The sequence below is a fragment of the Rhamphochromis longiceps genome, linkage group LG6 (assembly GCF_057381845.1).
Source record: "Rhamphochromis longiceps isolate RC_006_pf linkage group LG6, R_longiceps_female_GT1.1, whole genome shotgun sequence".
Lineage (NCBI taxonomy): Eukaryota > Metazoa > Chordata > Actinopteri > Cichliformes > Cichlidae > Rhamphochromis > Rhamphochromis longiceps.
In genome coordinates, this window is record NC_140562.1 from 4973363 (window position 1) to 4989192 (window position 15830).

Sequence of the window (15830 nt, forward strand, 5' to 3'; positions counted from 1 at the left end):
TAACCCATATGGAAAAGATTTATATAAATTTTATAAAGTTTGTATCTGTCTTGTGTGAAACTTGTCTGAAACGCATACAAGAGTGAAAACAGATATAAGACCCCTAGAAAAATTATATAAATGAAACTTGTATGTTTTGGATACTTCCTGGAACAACATATGAAAATGTCCACTTTCACGAGTAAATCATATCAGCCTTACATGATTCACTATATGAAGTAGGCCACATCTGATTCAAGTCTTTTACAAGTTTTCACTATTTCTTTTCCATATGGGAAGACTCGATCTCGTTAAATCTGATTTTAGTTTTGAGTTTATACAGTTCTTTTCAACAAGCTTTTTATTGTATTTACATAATATCACCTCAAGATAGTTTATGGAATTCTTATCCCATTTAAGATTGGACTTATGTTTGAATTCAATTCCAGGTTGGAAGTTAAAGCTCATAAGTAGTGTGTTTTGAATATTTAATTTTTAGGCTGATAGTGATCTGAATTCCTCTAATATCATCATTATTCTTGGTGGGGATTCATTTGGTTGGCCTGGGTAGATTAAAATATCATCAGCAAAGAGAGATAGCCTCTGATCGTCTCCCTGTATATTGATTAATCTAATTTGGTTATCCTGTCTTATGTATTGACGAAGAGGTTCAACAAACAAAGCAAACGAGATCAGTGAGAGGGGGAAGCCCTGTCGGCATGATCTTTCACGAGTAAATGGTTTTGATAGACTGATATTTATTTTCACTTTGGTTGTTGGTTTATTGTAAATTGATTGAACTGTCTTAATGCCCATCTGATGAAATCCAATCTTATCCAAAACCTTATAGAGAAATGACCATCTTACAGCGTCAAATGCTTTTTTCAGCATCTAAACCCATCAGCATTGCCTCTAGATGATTCTCTTTTATATGATGGAGCGTGTTTCTAAACCCAGTATGGTCGAGATTAATATGTTTGGGTATGATATTATCAAGATATTATCTTTGCTAATATGGATGTGTGTATTTTATAATCCAGGTTTAATACTGATAGTTGCTACGGTTCAGTTTATCTTTTCCCTCCTTTGGAACAACAGATATGGTTGTTTCTTTCCATGAGTGGGAACCTCCCCGCCTTTAAGGACCCAGTTACACACTGCCTTCAGTCCAGGAGTTAATTCCTCCCTGTAGGCTTTATACCATTCACCATTCACCATCCGGGCCAGGGCTCTTATGTGGTTTTAGTCTTGTAGTTACAGCATTGATTTCTTTATCTAACATACTGTTCTCCTGTTCTGAGACCTCGGGGAGATTTAGGGAACTTTTTCTATCTGGTCCCCTTTATTTAGGTCAGGCTGGGAGTTCAGCTCTTTATAGTATGTTTTGAAACTCTGCTGTATTTCAATGTGATCATTGTGTATAATGCCATTTGTTTGGTTGTTTTATTTTAGGGACTGAACTATCTGCTTGGTGCTTTCTTAGCTTAAAAGCTAGCCACAGTATTGATTTCCCACCTGCTTCGTAATAATTTTGTTTAAGGAAGATTTCTGTGTTTATTCAGAGTATATAGCATCAGTTTCATTTTGTAATCTCTTTTTTCATTGTTTTGTCATCGTGTAAAGTATTTTTGTGTTGTCTTTGTAATTCCTTGAGATCCAACTGTAATTTTCCAAGTTTCTCTTTATTCTGTTTTTTAGTCAGGGAATTGTAGGCAATAACTTTTCCTCGTATAACCGCTTTACAGGCGTTCCATAGCACGGACTGTGCCACATCCCCATTGTCATTTTCCTGAAAATAAATGGTAAATGGACTGATCATCATATAGTGCTTTTCTACTCTCAAAGCGCTCTATAAAACATGCCTCATTCACACCAACTCGTACAAGCTCTTCCTTCTATACTTAAGTGCAATCTAACCAACATTCACACTGTGATGGACGCATGGGAGAGCAACTTAGGGTTAGTGTCTTGCCCAAGGATACTTGGCATGCAGACTGGGGAAGCCAAGGATCGAACCAGCAACCTTCCAGTCAGTAGCTGATCCAAATATATATATCTATATGTATATCAATTTCTTTATTAAATTTCTCCCTACTGTTTGAATCATTCAGAATGCTAGAAATTATTCTCCAGATTGTTGATTTTTGAATTTCGTTTACACATACAGATTGGAGAGTGGTCTGATAGGTCAACTGTGCCAAAATTGCAAGTTTTAACTTTATGTCGGTCATTATAATTGTATAAAGTAATCAAGTTTCTCGAGTATGCAGAGTGAAGAGCAGAGAAATGTGTGAAGTCCAGCCTGGAAGGATTAGCATCTCTCCCGACATCATTAAGTCCTGTTTACGTCCATTTTACAGTTCATTTTGATCTCCTGTAGAACCACGTTCTTTACTTTAGACAGCACCTTTGACCGTTTTTGTGGGCTGACTATTCCACTTACATTAAAGGAGAGGATATTAACAGTGTTTGCCATTTTCAGGGTGGAACATTGTTGTCAAAATTAACATAACAATACCACATTGTCCGAACAGTGCTGCTGAGAACCACAGCTAACAAGATAACAATCACACAGATAATAAGATAATAAAACAGAATTTCCACTTGTGGGTGTTTAAAAAAAAAGAAAAAGGGGGTCAGCCACAGACTTCGGAGTGGGCCCCTTGATTTGAAGTCCTCCTACCCCAACACAATTCTCCCACACTGAGCATGAACCAGTATTCCCGGCATCTCAATTAAGACAAGGCAACAGTTAATCTCTTTACCTTTCCATTGGAACCCCTTCACTTGCCATGCTTTTTAGAGTATTTCTTCCTAACTCAGAAAGCGTACAATAATAGATCGAGGTGGGGGGAGGGCACGGTGCGCTCGCTCAGTGTGTAAGTTCAATGTCGAGGGGAGTTGCAGATACTCTCTCAAAAGATTTTCAACAAAGTCTTTTATCGTGGGGCATTTTTCTCTTCATTCCCAACTATGCCATATAGCCTGACACTGTTGGGTGGGAGCGTCCTTCTTGTTTGGTGTTTTGAGACTCGGGTTTGTAGTTTTAGTAGCATCGTCCACTGCTTGAACCCGCTCTCCGTGTCCAGAATACGACCCTCTGCTTCCTCGAGTCTTGTGTTGGTTTTGCACACTTCACTTCTTCGAACTGTTGTGTTTTCTTTTTGGAAGTCTTAATTTCCATAAGTATCGCTCTCAGATCAGTTTTGTCGTCCTTTTTGCTAACAGTAGCCCCAATGCTAGCCATAACGTCACCTTCTTTGTTAGCTTCACTTTCTTCGGTATCCATGTCAGTCATAGTTTTGACTCGTTTCTTGGTTTCCGTCTTGCCATGTTTGTCCTTCACCACAGCCCTGTCCTATTTAGTCACTTTTAGCTGTTTGTCTTTATCTTGTTAGTATTTTTATTTTTCGGGGGCTTTTTGACAAAGAAGAGCCAGCAGCAGTAGTTCTATGCAGCTACCTCCACTGTGTGACCCACAAGTCAGAAGCCACTTGTTAGGTTTTGTATTGTTGATTTCAAGCTACAAACCTATCACCACTCCTTTTGTGAGTTGTTTTACCAAAGTAACACTTTTCATCTGCCATTGATCTCATATTTACTGTAAAACAAATACAAGCTTTAAGCTCTACTTGTGACCCCTAGAGGACGACTTGCCTTTAACTTTAATTCACTACAGCAAAACACACACATACTGCCACTCTCCTAAAGATTCCTAACAATAGAACAAGATAAAAGATTATTAAACAGACACATACAAAACTGAGTTTTCTGCTGGGGACCATGAATGCACATGACTGAATCCCATGGCAATTTCTTCATTAAACTCACTTTTTGACCAGATAATGGGAACAGAATTGGTTGTCTTATGTAGACAATGAACATCAGTACCTATTGTGGCTACATCTAAGGTCTGGATACGTTCATTCTTCTGGTCTTTTCGTCATGCCTTTTTATATCTTCTGCTTTTTTGTATATCACCTGATTCCTTCTTGTGTGTCTTAACTTTCTCATATTATCTTCTATCCTTAATCTCCTGTTGTCTCAAAAGGACATTGACTTACTCATGGCATACAACAAAAGCTATGTTGGGAAGTTTTCGCCTGGGTTCTTCATGCATGTGTGTTTGTAAAAAGAGAAAGGAGGAGAGATGCATGATGGCAGGTGGTAAATACAGTTACCTTATATCTCTTACACACACATATACAGTGGCACAGCCCATATTAAATTACAATCCAGAAGAAGGCTGAACAAGTGTAAGCGGATTACAAATACCTTGAGTGTGCAATATGAGATAAGACCTGCGAGAGTGAGACAGTGAATGCTGTGGTTGCTGAAGGAAAGAAGGGGCCAAAAGAGGGAGACAGAGGGAAAGGAAAAGGTGAAGGATGTGAAAGTGGATGAGTCATTCATAAGACATGTCCCCCTGCCCCCACCTTTTGTATGATGTGATTAGTTAAAAGCCTCCATGCACTCATCGTACTGGTGGAGATGGAAGCAAAGAGGGCTAACATGCATGCCCCATGTGTGTGTGTTTGTCTCAAAATCCATCTCATCAAGCTCTCTTGGTTAAGCCAAAAACTGGTGCTGTCGCTCTCTCGTAATGATACACACACTCACATGTGCACAGAATACACACAGGTGTGTCATAGCCTCACACCTGTGACTGGTTACTCTTAGATATAAGCAATGATTTTAGCTTGTCTTGCTTAATCATTCAGAATTGACTTGCACCAAATGACTATTTATTGGTTCCCAGCCAACATCCCACCAGAAGCCTTTAAAGATGCAACAATAAAGGTTTTTATTGGCCTCTAGTAAAAGTGAATGAGAAAAAGAATGATAGGGTTTGTTGATCGATATCTACGACTCTGTAATTACTTTGTGTTTAAATAAGAGCCATGTAAAAATTTTAGCTTGTAACTGCCCAGAGGAATCATTTAGAATTTATGATCCTTTATCTTGACAGACAAAAAGAACAAGCCAAACATTCCCGAGTCCGAGACACACTCCCTTCCAAAGAGCACAGCGATATTCCTAAGAGATATCTTTTCTGAATACATTGCCCGCTCCTTTTTGAAATTAAAAATGGCATCTTGTACTTTTTTAAGTAATGACGTGGACACTGGAAGTGAAGGGAGCCATCAAGCTGAAGAAGGAGTCCTATCAGTTTTGGTTAACTGGTGGAACTTCATTAGCAGCTGATGGGTACGGCAGGCCAAGCAGAATGCAGCTTGGTGGGTAGCTGAGGCAAAACCTTGGGTGTAGAAAGGAATCAGTGAGGCCATGGACACAGATTTTCAGTGTGTCTCGAGGTGAGCCTTGCAAACCATCAGGAAACTGAGCAACAGAACGGGTGCTTGCAGGAGTGCAGTGTCACTGACCTCAACTGAGGAAAAAAATGGGCAGTTGAAGAAATACTTAGAGGACCTCCTAAGAGAGAAAGCAGAGGACGAGGGTAATGCAGTAGGAACCAGAATCAGCACCTCCAAGTGTGAGGCCTGTAGTTTTCTCTGGTTCCCTCCCCAATCAGACCAGGAATGACACGTTTGATCGCATGTTCTCCTTAAATTGCTGGCTGTCTCACCGGTGTCCCAAAAAAGATGTGGGCTTTATAAATAACTGGGAAACTTTCTGGGGAAAACCTGGTCTTGTTAGAAAAGACAGCTGCTCCATCCAAAGTGGGATTGATGCCCTTATTTTTAGAAATCTTTTCAAATTTATTAAATCCCCCCAAAACGTGACTATGCAGAGTGCAACAAGGAAGCAGAGTTGCAGTCTTACACGCCTCTCTGCAGCTTCTCTCCTCCTGCTATCCCCCCAAAACCACATCTCCATAGAGACTGTGTCAGCTCCCAAAAAGACAAAAAACAAACTAAAAACCATAAAAAAAAAAATGGTTTAAACATAAAAAAAGAACAAAGAAAGAACAATACAGTATCCTCAACAGCACCAAAGAGTAAAACAGTCAAATGTGAATTATTAAACATTGGGTGTCTCTCTTTTAGCTATCTATTAGTGCATAAAATAATAATTAATTTTTCAATTGTTAGTTTAAATAATCAACACTGCCAATCTGACCCCTGACTGGAGTAATTGTCAGAATCCTCGAAGCACAGGCCGAGGGGTGTGTATGGCAGCAATCCACTCCACCTATCCGGTCGTTAAGTCTGACGTCACTAGCCATGTCTGGGCCTAAACTCCGCTGCAGGTCCATATATCAAACGATCACTGTGGCATTACTGAGAGTTGAAAAACTGTCTAAAGTCTTTCATCTTTAATAAAATGATCAGCGTTCTGCTCTACCAGGTGTAACAATTGAGTTTAACATCCAGGCATCCATGAAAACGGAATTTATGACATTTAACAGAGTTAGAAGTTAGCAGGAAGTTAGCTCTCTAGCTTCTATCTAAATACAATATAGCATGTCCTGACTGCGGGGTTTTGGAAACAAATTAAAACGTACAGCTCTGCTATCACTTCCAACATAAATGAAGACAGAAAACTAAACAGCAGTGACGTTTGTAGGGTTACTGAAGTTGGGCTAGCTGGTATATAATGACGTGCTACGTGACTGCTAGCGACACAGCTATGTTAGCATAATATAAACAAGCTAACTTTTTTTTCCACTCGATAAAAGTTAACGTGAGTGTTCTCGGTGATCAGGAACAAATGTAATCGCATGGCAGGATGCTGTAAAAGGACCAAACTTCAGCCAGGAGAACAACTGAGATAATCCATCCACAATACGAGGTTAGTCATTCATATACTGCTGCATGGGCTGGGCTGTAGTTACATCCTAAGGTTTTAAAAACTGAGCTTAAATAAATGATTAGCGGTAATAAAAGCCGAGGGAGGTCAACAGTGATCACTGACTGTTTTAGGAGCTTTTTGAGATTAAATAGAAGAAAATACAAAACATTAAACATGTTAACAACACAAAAGCCATATTAAACGCAGACTACTTTAGGCCCGGAAGTAGGATTCGTCACGTCATCACTTAACGACCGGATAGACACTGAAAATGTGACGTCATTTCCGGGGTAAAACCGCAAAGGATTGTAGTTACGAGTGGCAAGTGGCACTAGCGCACGCAGGCTTTCACATGAAAACAGTCACACAGCGATAAAAAGAAACACAAAAATGGCAAGAGGCTGTTGTATTACTAACTGCAATAGCCGGTCGCATGACATCCACGGGAAGCCGATGGGTAAAGAGATCGGTTTTTATCGGATTCCGTCGTGGAAGAGAAATTGTTCAAGCCGTGTTTCCGAAGTAACAAAGAGCCGACGGATGGCCTGGATTGCAGCCATTCGAAGACCAAATATAACGTCTCAGAACACTCCAGCTCACACGTGAGTCTGCTCCAAGCATTTCCACAAGTCTTCTGTTGTAGTTATTACTTAATTTATCATAACAATATTGTTGATGTAGGTTACAAATAAGTCTTATATTGATTTGAATTGAGTTTGTTGCGCTATGCTGCTTTGTTCACTGTGGCTTTGCGGGCTAATGTTTGTTGTGTTTTGTAGGAAAAGCAGCCTACAAAATGCTGGAAGGCGATCCAGACTGGGCCCCTCTATCAACCTGGGTCATACTGAGTTTAAAGCTGCTACCCCAGCCAGATTTGATCGGTTAAGAGGGAGAGCGATATCGAAACAGCCACGAAACGTCCCGCATATATGTGCCCAAGTGTTGTATCGAAGCAATCAAGTGATGAATAACTGTTTCATTTAGAGATGGACCGATTCGATATTACGTATCGGTATCGGTCCGATACTGACGTAAATTACTGGATCGGATATCGGAGAGAAATAAGAAATGTAATCCGATCCATTAAATATCAAAAAAGCACCTCACAAAACTTGCAACATGGCGTAACTCGGCTCATAACCGTAGCACGTGGGAGCAGTGTGGTCACGTGATAGAGCGGCTGTGTGTGTTTGGAGCCTCGCTACCAATCCAGCATTTCATCTCCGAGGAAGTGATCCCAGAGAGAAGCATTCCCACATTAAGCTTAACAACCGATATATGGAGCGACTGCCTCTCTCTCTCTCCTGCTGCTACTTCAATCATGAAACTGATCAATGATCAGCTGATCATCTCTCTTCTTTGTTTTTGGCCCACTTTGCACCAGAAAGAGGAAACCAGCGGCTGAACAACAGCAGCACGTTTAAGCTTGATAATCTGTTGTTAGGATTTATTTAATATTACTTTCTACACCAGGATCTTTTTCTACAGCTGACGGCTGGTAACTGTGCAGGGGCGGATCTAGCAAAGTTTAGCCAGGGGGGCCGATAGGGCATGAACAGGGAAAAGGGGGCACAAAGACATACTTTTCTTTCTTATTCTCATTTAAAATGTCGAGCTTTTAATAAATAATTATCTGACTCTGACACCCAAAGTTTTAATCTGATGTAAAATGTATAGAAGTCCATTACTGTATATAGTAATTGTTAAGTCTAATATACCCTAGTAAGCTATAGTACTTTTTCCTTTGGGAAGGTACCATCTGTGCAGTCTGCAGTTCTGCTGAAGAAAGATGTTGAATCTATTTAATTATTCTTGAAAAATAATTTATTTCTGTGCATTTTTTTTTCACACTGCATCAAATTAAAGTTGATTACGTTGATTAAGCATCATGAGGTGGAGGGTGGGGGGTGGTTCCCTTTGTTTTGCTGGGAGTTTGCAACCCTATTAGTTAGGTTGCTTAATATTTCTGCTAAGTACTCTTTAAAATACCAGAACAGGAAGGATGGAGCAGGTTTAAGTTTATTAGATCGATCAGTTTTGCTGAACTATGAAATATTTTGGGTGCAGTGTATTTTTTTTACATACAGGTATAACAGAATAGCTTTAGTGTTGTTGTTTATTTAAGCTTGAGTATGAACTTATACAAAATGCAGCAATATATAAACAACACCCAGCACGCCCCTGCGGGCGGTTTATCCTTCAAGCTCGGGTCCTCTACCAGAGGCCTGGGAGCTTGAGGGTCCTGCGCAGTATCTTAGCTGTTCCCAGGACTGCGCTCTTCTGGACAGAGATCTCCGATGTTGTTCCCGGGATCTGCTGGAGCCACTCGCCTAGCTTGGGAGTCACCGCACCTAGTGCTCCGATTACCACGGGGACCACCGTTACCTTCACCCTCCACATCCTCTCCAGCTCTTCTCTGAGCCCTTGGTATTTCTCCAGCTTCTCGTGTTCCTTCTTCCTGATATTGCTGTCATTCGGAACCGCTACATCGATCACTACGGCCGTCTTCTTCTGTTTATCTACCACCACTATGTCCGGTTGGTTAGCCACCACCATTTTGTCCGTCTGTATCTGGAAGTCCCACAGGATCTTAGCTCGGTCATTCTCCACCACCCTTGGGGGCATCTCCCATTTTGACCTCGGGACTTCCAGGTTATACTCGGCACAGATGTTCCTGTACACTATGCCGGCCACTTGGTTATGGCGTTCCATGTATGCCTTGCCTGCTAGCATCTTGCACCCTGCTGTTATGTGCTGGATTGTCTCTGGGGCATCTTTACACAGCCTGCACCTGGGGTCTTGCCTGGTGTGATAGACCCCAGCCTCTATGGATCTTGTGCTCAGAGCTTGTTCTTGTGCTGCCATGATTAGTGCCTCTGTGCTGTCTTTCAGTCCAGCTTTGTCCAGCCACTGGTAGGATTTCTGGATATCAGCCACCCCCTCTATCTGCCGGTGGTACATACCGTGCAGGGGCCTGTCCTTCCATGATGGTTCCTCGTCTCCCTCCTCTTTCTTGGGTTTCTGCTGCCTGAGGTATTCACTGAGCACTCGGTCAGTTGGGGCCATCTTCCCAATGTATTCTTGGATGTTCGTTGTCTCATCCTGGACTGTGGTGCTGACACTCACCAGTCCCCGGCCCCCTTCCTTCCGCTTAGCGTACAGCCTCAGGGTGCTGGACTTGGGGTGAAACCCTCCATGCATGGTAAGGAGCTTTCTTGTCTTTATGTCAGTGGCTTCTATCTCCTCCTTTGGCCAGCCTATTACCCCAGCAGGGTACCTGATCACGGGCAGGGCATAGGTGTTGATGGCCCGGATCTTGTTCTTACCATTCAGCTGACTCCTCAGGACTTGCCTGACCCTCTGCAGGTACTTGGTGGTTGCAGCTTTTCTAGCGGCCTCCTCATGGTTCCCATTCGCCTGCGGGATCCCCAGGTACTTGTAACTGTCCTCTATGTCTGCAATGTTGCCTTCTGGTAGTTCAATCCCCTCAGTTCTGACTACCTTCCCTCTCTTTGTTACCATCCGACTACACTTCTCCAGTCCGAACGACATTCCAATGTCATTGCTGTATAGCCTGGTAGTGTGGATCAGTGAATCGATGTCTCGTTCACTCTTGGCATACAGCTTGATGTCATCCATGTACAGGAGGTGGCTGACAACTGCTCCGTTCCGTAGTCGGTATCCGTAGCCAGTCTTGTTAATGATCTCACTGAGGGGGTTCAGGCCTATGCAGAACAGCAGTGGGGACAGAGCATCTCCTTGGTAGATCCCGCACTTGATGGTGACTTGTGCTATGGGCTTGGAGTTGGCCTCTAGTGTTGTACGCCACATCCCCATTGAGTTCCTGATGAAGGCTCTTAGGGTCCCATTGATCTTGTACAATTCTAGGCATTCCAGTATCCAGCTGTGGGGCATTGAGTCATAGGCCTTCTTGTAATCAATCCAGGCAGTGCACAGGTTGGTCAGTCTGGTCTTGCAGTCTCGGCTGACTGTTCTGTCTACCAGTAGCTGGTGTTTTGCGCCTCTGGTATTCTTGCCAATTCCTTTCTGTGTCCCGCTCATGTATTGACCCATGTGCCTGTTCATCTTAGCCGATATGATGCCTGACAGGAGCTTCCATGTAGTACTGAGGCAGGTTATTGGTCGGTAGTTGGAGGGGACTGGTCCCTTCTTGGGGTCCTTGGGGATCAGGACCGTCCGACCTTCGGTTAGCCATTCCGGGTGTCTCTCGTTAACTAGCAGCTGGTTCATTTGTGCTGCTAGACGCTCGTGGAGTGCAGTCAGCTTCTTTAGCCAGTAGGCGTGAACCATGTCGGGCCCTGGTGCTGTCCAACTCTTCATACTGGAGACCCTTTCTTGGATATCTGCCACTGTGATGGTTACTGGATCCTGTTCGGGGAGGTTGCTGTGGTCTGCCCTCAGATCCACTAGCCACTGAGCATTGCCGTCATGGGTTGCGTCCTTCTCCCATATGCTCTTCCAGTATTGCTCGGTCTCCAGCCTTGGTGGTGCTGTTCTCTTATTGTTCCCTTGCCACTGAGAGTACACCTTTGCTGGTTCTGTGGAGAACAGCTGGTTTATTCTCCTGCCTTCTATCTCTCTGGTGTACCTTCTCAAGCGGCTGGCCAAGGCTGTGAGTCTCTGCTTGGCAGTTTCTAAGGCCTCAGGTATGGACAGCTTGCTGTATTTCTTATGCACCTTCTTTGTCGCACCTTTCTGCAACTCCGTTAGTTGGCTAACCTCCCTCCGTGCTACTTTGATCTTGCCCTCTAGCCTCCTTCTCCATGGAGGGTACTGCCCCTTGTGGCTGTTCAACTTGTAGCCAAGCATCTCACTGATCACTGCTGCCGTATTGTAGATCAGCTTGTTAGTGTCGGTAATCGTGGTTGTAGGTATCGTCCGTAGTGCTGCATTAACATCATCTAGCAGACCTTCTGAGGGTACTTCACGTAATCTTGGTAACCGGCTACAGGGGATCCAGGTTTCAAGCTTGGCCATGATCCTATCTTTCAGGTCAGTTCCTCTCGCACTTAACGATCCTTCTCCTATCGCACTTGGGGCTATGTACCCAATCTCGGGTGGGGGTGATGATATCGCCCCCCTGACCTGGCGTCCTGACTCCTCCTTGCCGTAGCATTTGTGTTGTACCTTGTCAATCTCTAGCTGTGAGAGCAGTCCCTTCTTTCGAATGTTGGAACACTGAGCTACTAGTTGTTTCGCCGTCATTGTGGATGTTGGGTATCGAAGAATCCATAGGTCCCTCAGCCTATTCATGTAGCCCCTTCCGCCAGGGTTACTTGCGTAGTAGCATTCCAACAACGCCCTGTTTTCGTCTCTTGCCCACCGATGCCTTCTTGTTCCAGTAGCCCACTTTTCGTCAGGGTGCCCTGGTTCCTCAACACCTGACGCGGACCTTGTTGATCCGGGCGACGTCCGAGCCGGCATGCCTTCATATTTATCTGTCTCGCTCATGTCTGCGGTAGGCTTGCTTAGCATAGGGGGTCTAGCCTTAGGACCCTTACTGGATACAGACGCCCCAGGCAGGAATCGAACTTGCGATCCTCTGTTCCAAAGGCGTGTAGTCTAACCACTACGCTATCCAGCTGCTATATATATATATATATATATAAAAAAAAAAAAACACCCAGCACGCCCCTGCGGGCGGTTTATCCTTCAAGCTCGGGTCCTCTACCAGAGGCCTGGGAGCTTGAGGGTCCTGCGCAGTATCTTAGCTGTTCCCAGGACTGCGCTCTTCTGGACAGAGATCTCCGATGTTATTCCCGGGATCTGCTGGAGCCACTCGCCTAGCTTGGGAGTCACCGCACCTAGTGCTCCGATTACCACGGGGACCACCGTTACCTTCACCCTCCACATCCTCTCGAGCTCTTCTCTGAGCCCTTGGTATTTCTCCAGCTTCTCGTGTTCCTTCTTCCTGATATTGCTGTCATTCGGAACCGCTACATCGATCACTACGGCCGTCTTCTTCTGTTTGTCTACCACCACTATGTCCGGTTGGTTAGCCACCACCATTTTGTCCGTCTGTATCTGGAAGTCCCACAGGATCTTAGCTCGGTCATTCTCCACCACCCTTGGGGGCATCTCCCATTTTGACCTCGGGACTTCTAGGTTATACTCGGCACAGATGTTCCTGTACACTATGCCGGCCACTTGGTTATGGCGTTCCATGTATGCCTTGCCTGCTAGCATCTTGCACCCTGCTGTTATGTGCTGGATTGTCTCTGGGGCATCTTTACACAGCCTGCACCTGGGGTCTTGCCTGGTGTGATAGACCCCAGCCTCTATGGATCTTGTACTCAGAGCTTGTTCTTGTGCTGCCATGATTAGGCACTAATCATGGCATATATATATATATATATATATATATATATATATATATATATATATATATATATATATATATATATATATATATATATAAGTTTTATACATTAAAAAACACTATATCGGATTCATATCGGTATCGGCAGATATCCAAATTTATGATATCGGTATCGGTATCAGATATAAAAAAGTGGTATCGTGCCATCTCTAGTTTCAGTATGTTGTTTTGCAATAGTTAAGGGTTTTTTTTGCATTGTTTATTTGTTTTTCACTGAAGCAGCTAATAAAGGAAAATGGATTTTTACAATTTTGCCTCTTTCTTATAAGATTCTATAATAGAATGAAACAATGATGGCAGTTATAAATAAAGACAAATTGAATGAATTACGAAACACTCATTTTATTTCTATTAGATCTGAAAATGTTGTGTAACACTACAACCTGAAAGGACAAACAGATTGTGTTGGCCTGTACAGGAGATAAAGGAAAAAAACAACAGCTGTGAGATGGAATAGTCCAAATCACCAAAGTAAACTGGACCTGGGCTTGTTGCAGGGATCTGAAGTTACTAAACATTTTGTGAGTGTATGCACTCACACTTAGGACCATATAATAATAAATATGTGCGTGATGAAAGTCGGGCAGCACGCTAGCGTCCTTACTCCACTCTGTATGCTCGTATGGGTCTGACACAGGGGTCCCCAATCCCAGTCCACGAGGGCCGGAGTCCTGCAGGTTTTAGATCTCACCCTGGGTCAACACACCTGAATTACATGATTAGCTCATCACCAGGCCTCTGGAGAACTTCAAGACATGTTGAGAAGGTAATTTATCCATTTAAATCAGCTGTGATGGATCAAGGACACGTCTAAAACCTGCTGGGACACCGGCCCTCGTGGACTGGGCTTGGGGACCCCGGTCTGACCCTCTCACTCTGATTTTTTCCTCCTACTTTTTTTTGCCTTTTCACCACGTCTGTCTTTGTACGGAGCTGCCGTGTTCTCCTTCATTTTGAACATAACTGTTTTTGGGGCAAATAAAATGCAAGTAGGGATTAAAACCGCAGAATTAATGATTACCAGTGCTGGAAATGCTAGCGCTTGATGCAGTGTTTTGATTTTTCTGCCACTCCTACCCACAATGCAATGTGCGAAAGTCACGTGGTCTGTCGATCTCTATTAATCAACCAAAGACCCAGACAGAGTTTTAATGTATTTGAAAATCTGAATCTTAGCCTTGTCCACACTAGTCCAGACAGATTTGAAAACGGTGTTTTCGTCTGGAAACGCTCCGCGTCCACACTATCGTTTTCATTCGTTTTCACAGTTGTGCGTCCACATTGAAATGGCCGAAAATGCTTACGTTCCAGTCCTGCGCATGCGTGACATGCATGACGACTCGACCTGCCTCATTTCTTTCTGCCGCTTATTTACTTTCCGGTTCTTTGAAACGTTGCGGCAAAATGTCGAGGAAAAGCACCGAGTTTTTCAAATGGACTAACAATGAGGTGGAGTTGTTGCTGCGAGTAACACAAAAGTACAAAGTTGCAAACGCGAGTGAGAATTAAAGAATTTGAAGAAAAGATATCTGGAGCATGTACAGACTGATATTAATCTTAATAGGGCTGTCAGAACTGAGAGCAAACGAAACAACTGCTGTATAATGCCCTCCGCTATCTTAGTTTAATTGGTCACATGACTGCATCACATGACTAAAATGCGTCATCACTGTTTTCAAAAAGGCCCCGGGTTCGCTGTCTACACTGGGACTCGAAAACGGCGTTTTCAAATGTGTCCACTTTGGAGAGCGTTTTCAAAACGCTTCGTTTTCCTTGACCAAAAACGGCGTCTCAGTGTGGACGGGACGCCAAAACGGAGAGAAAAAGATGCGTTTTCAAACACGCATTACTGTGGACGTAGCCTTGTCCACCTTAACTGTAAACCTCAAAATACTGTTTTGTTTTTCGTCGCCCTTGACCTTATACTGTCTGATTTCTCAGACTTTTTATCAGACTTAGTTCTGAGCTCAGATAAAATAATTATTGTGGGTGATTTTAACATCCATGTAGATGCTAAAAATGACAGCCTCAACATGGCATTTAATCTGTTATTAGACTCAATTGGTTTCTCTCAAAATGTAAAAGAACCCACCCACCACTTTAATCACACTCTAGATCTTGTTTTAACATATGGCATAGAAACTGAACATTTAACAGTGTTTCCTGAAAACCCTCTCCTGTCTGATCATTTCCTGATAACATTTACATTTACAATAATTGATTACACAGTGGTGGAGAGTAGACTTTATCACAGTAGATGTCTTTCTGAAAGCGCTGTAACTAAGTTTAAGAATATAATCCACCCACTGTTATCATCTTCAATGCCCTGTACCAACATAGAGCAGAGCAGCTATCTGAACGCTACCCCAACAGAGGTCGATTATCCTGTTAATAGTATTATATGTGAAAAAAAACCTCACTAGTATCAGAAGTACTTGACTCTCTGGTATAACTCTCAAACTTTTAAGCTGGGGAGGAAATGTTGTAGCACCAATTTAGAAGATCATCATTTAGCCTGAAAAAAGATTATTTCACTCTATAAATATTGCCCTCCATGAATCCTACTATTCGTCACTGATTCAGAATCAGAATCAGAAAGACTTTATTTATCCCCAAGGGGCAATTAACAAGCATAACACTGAAGATAAGGACAACAAGAACAGGCAATAAGAGTGAGATAATAAATACACAGTATATA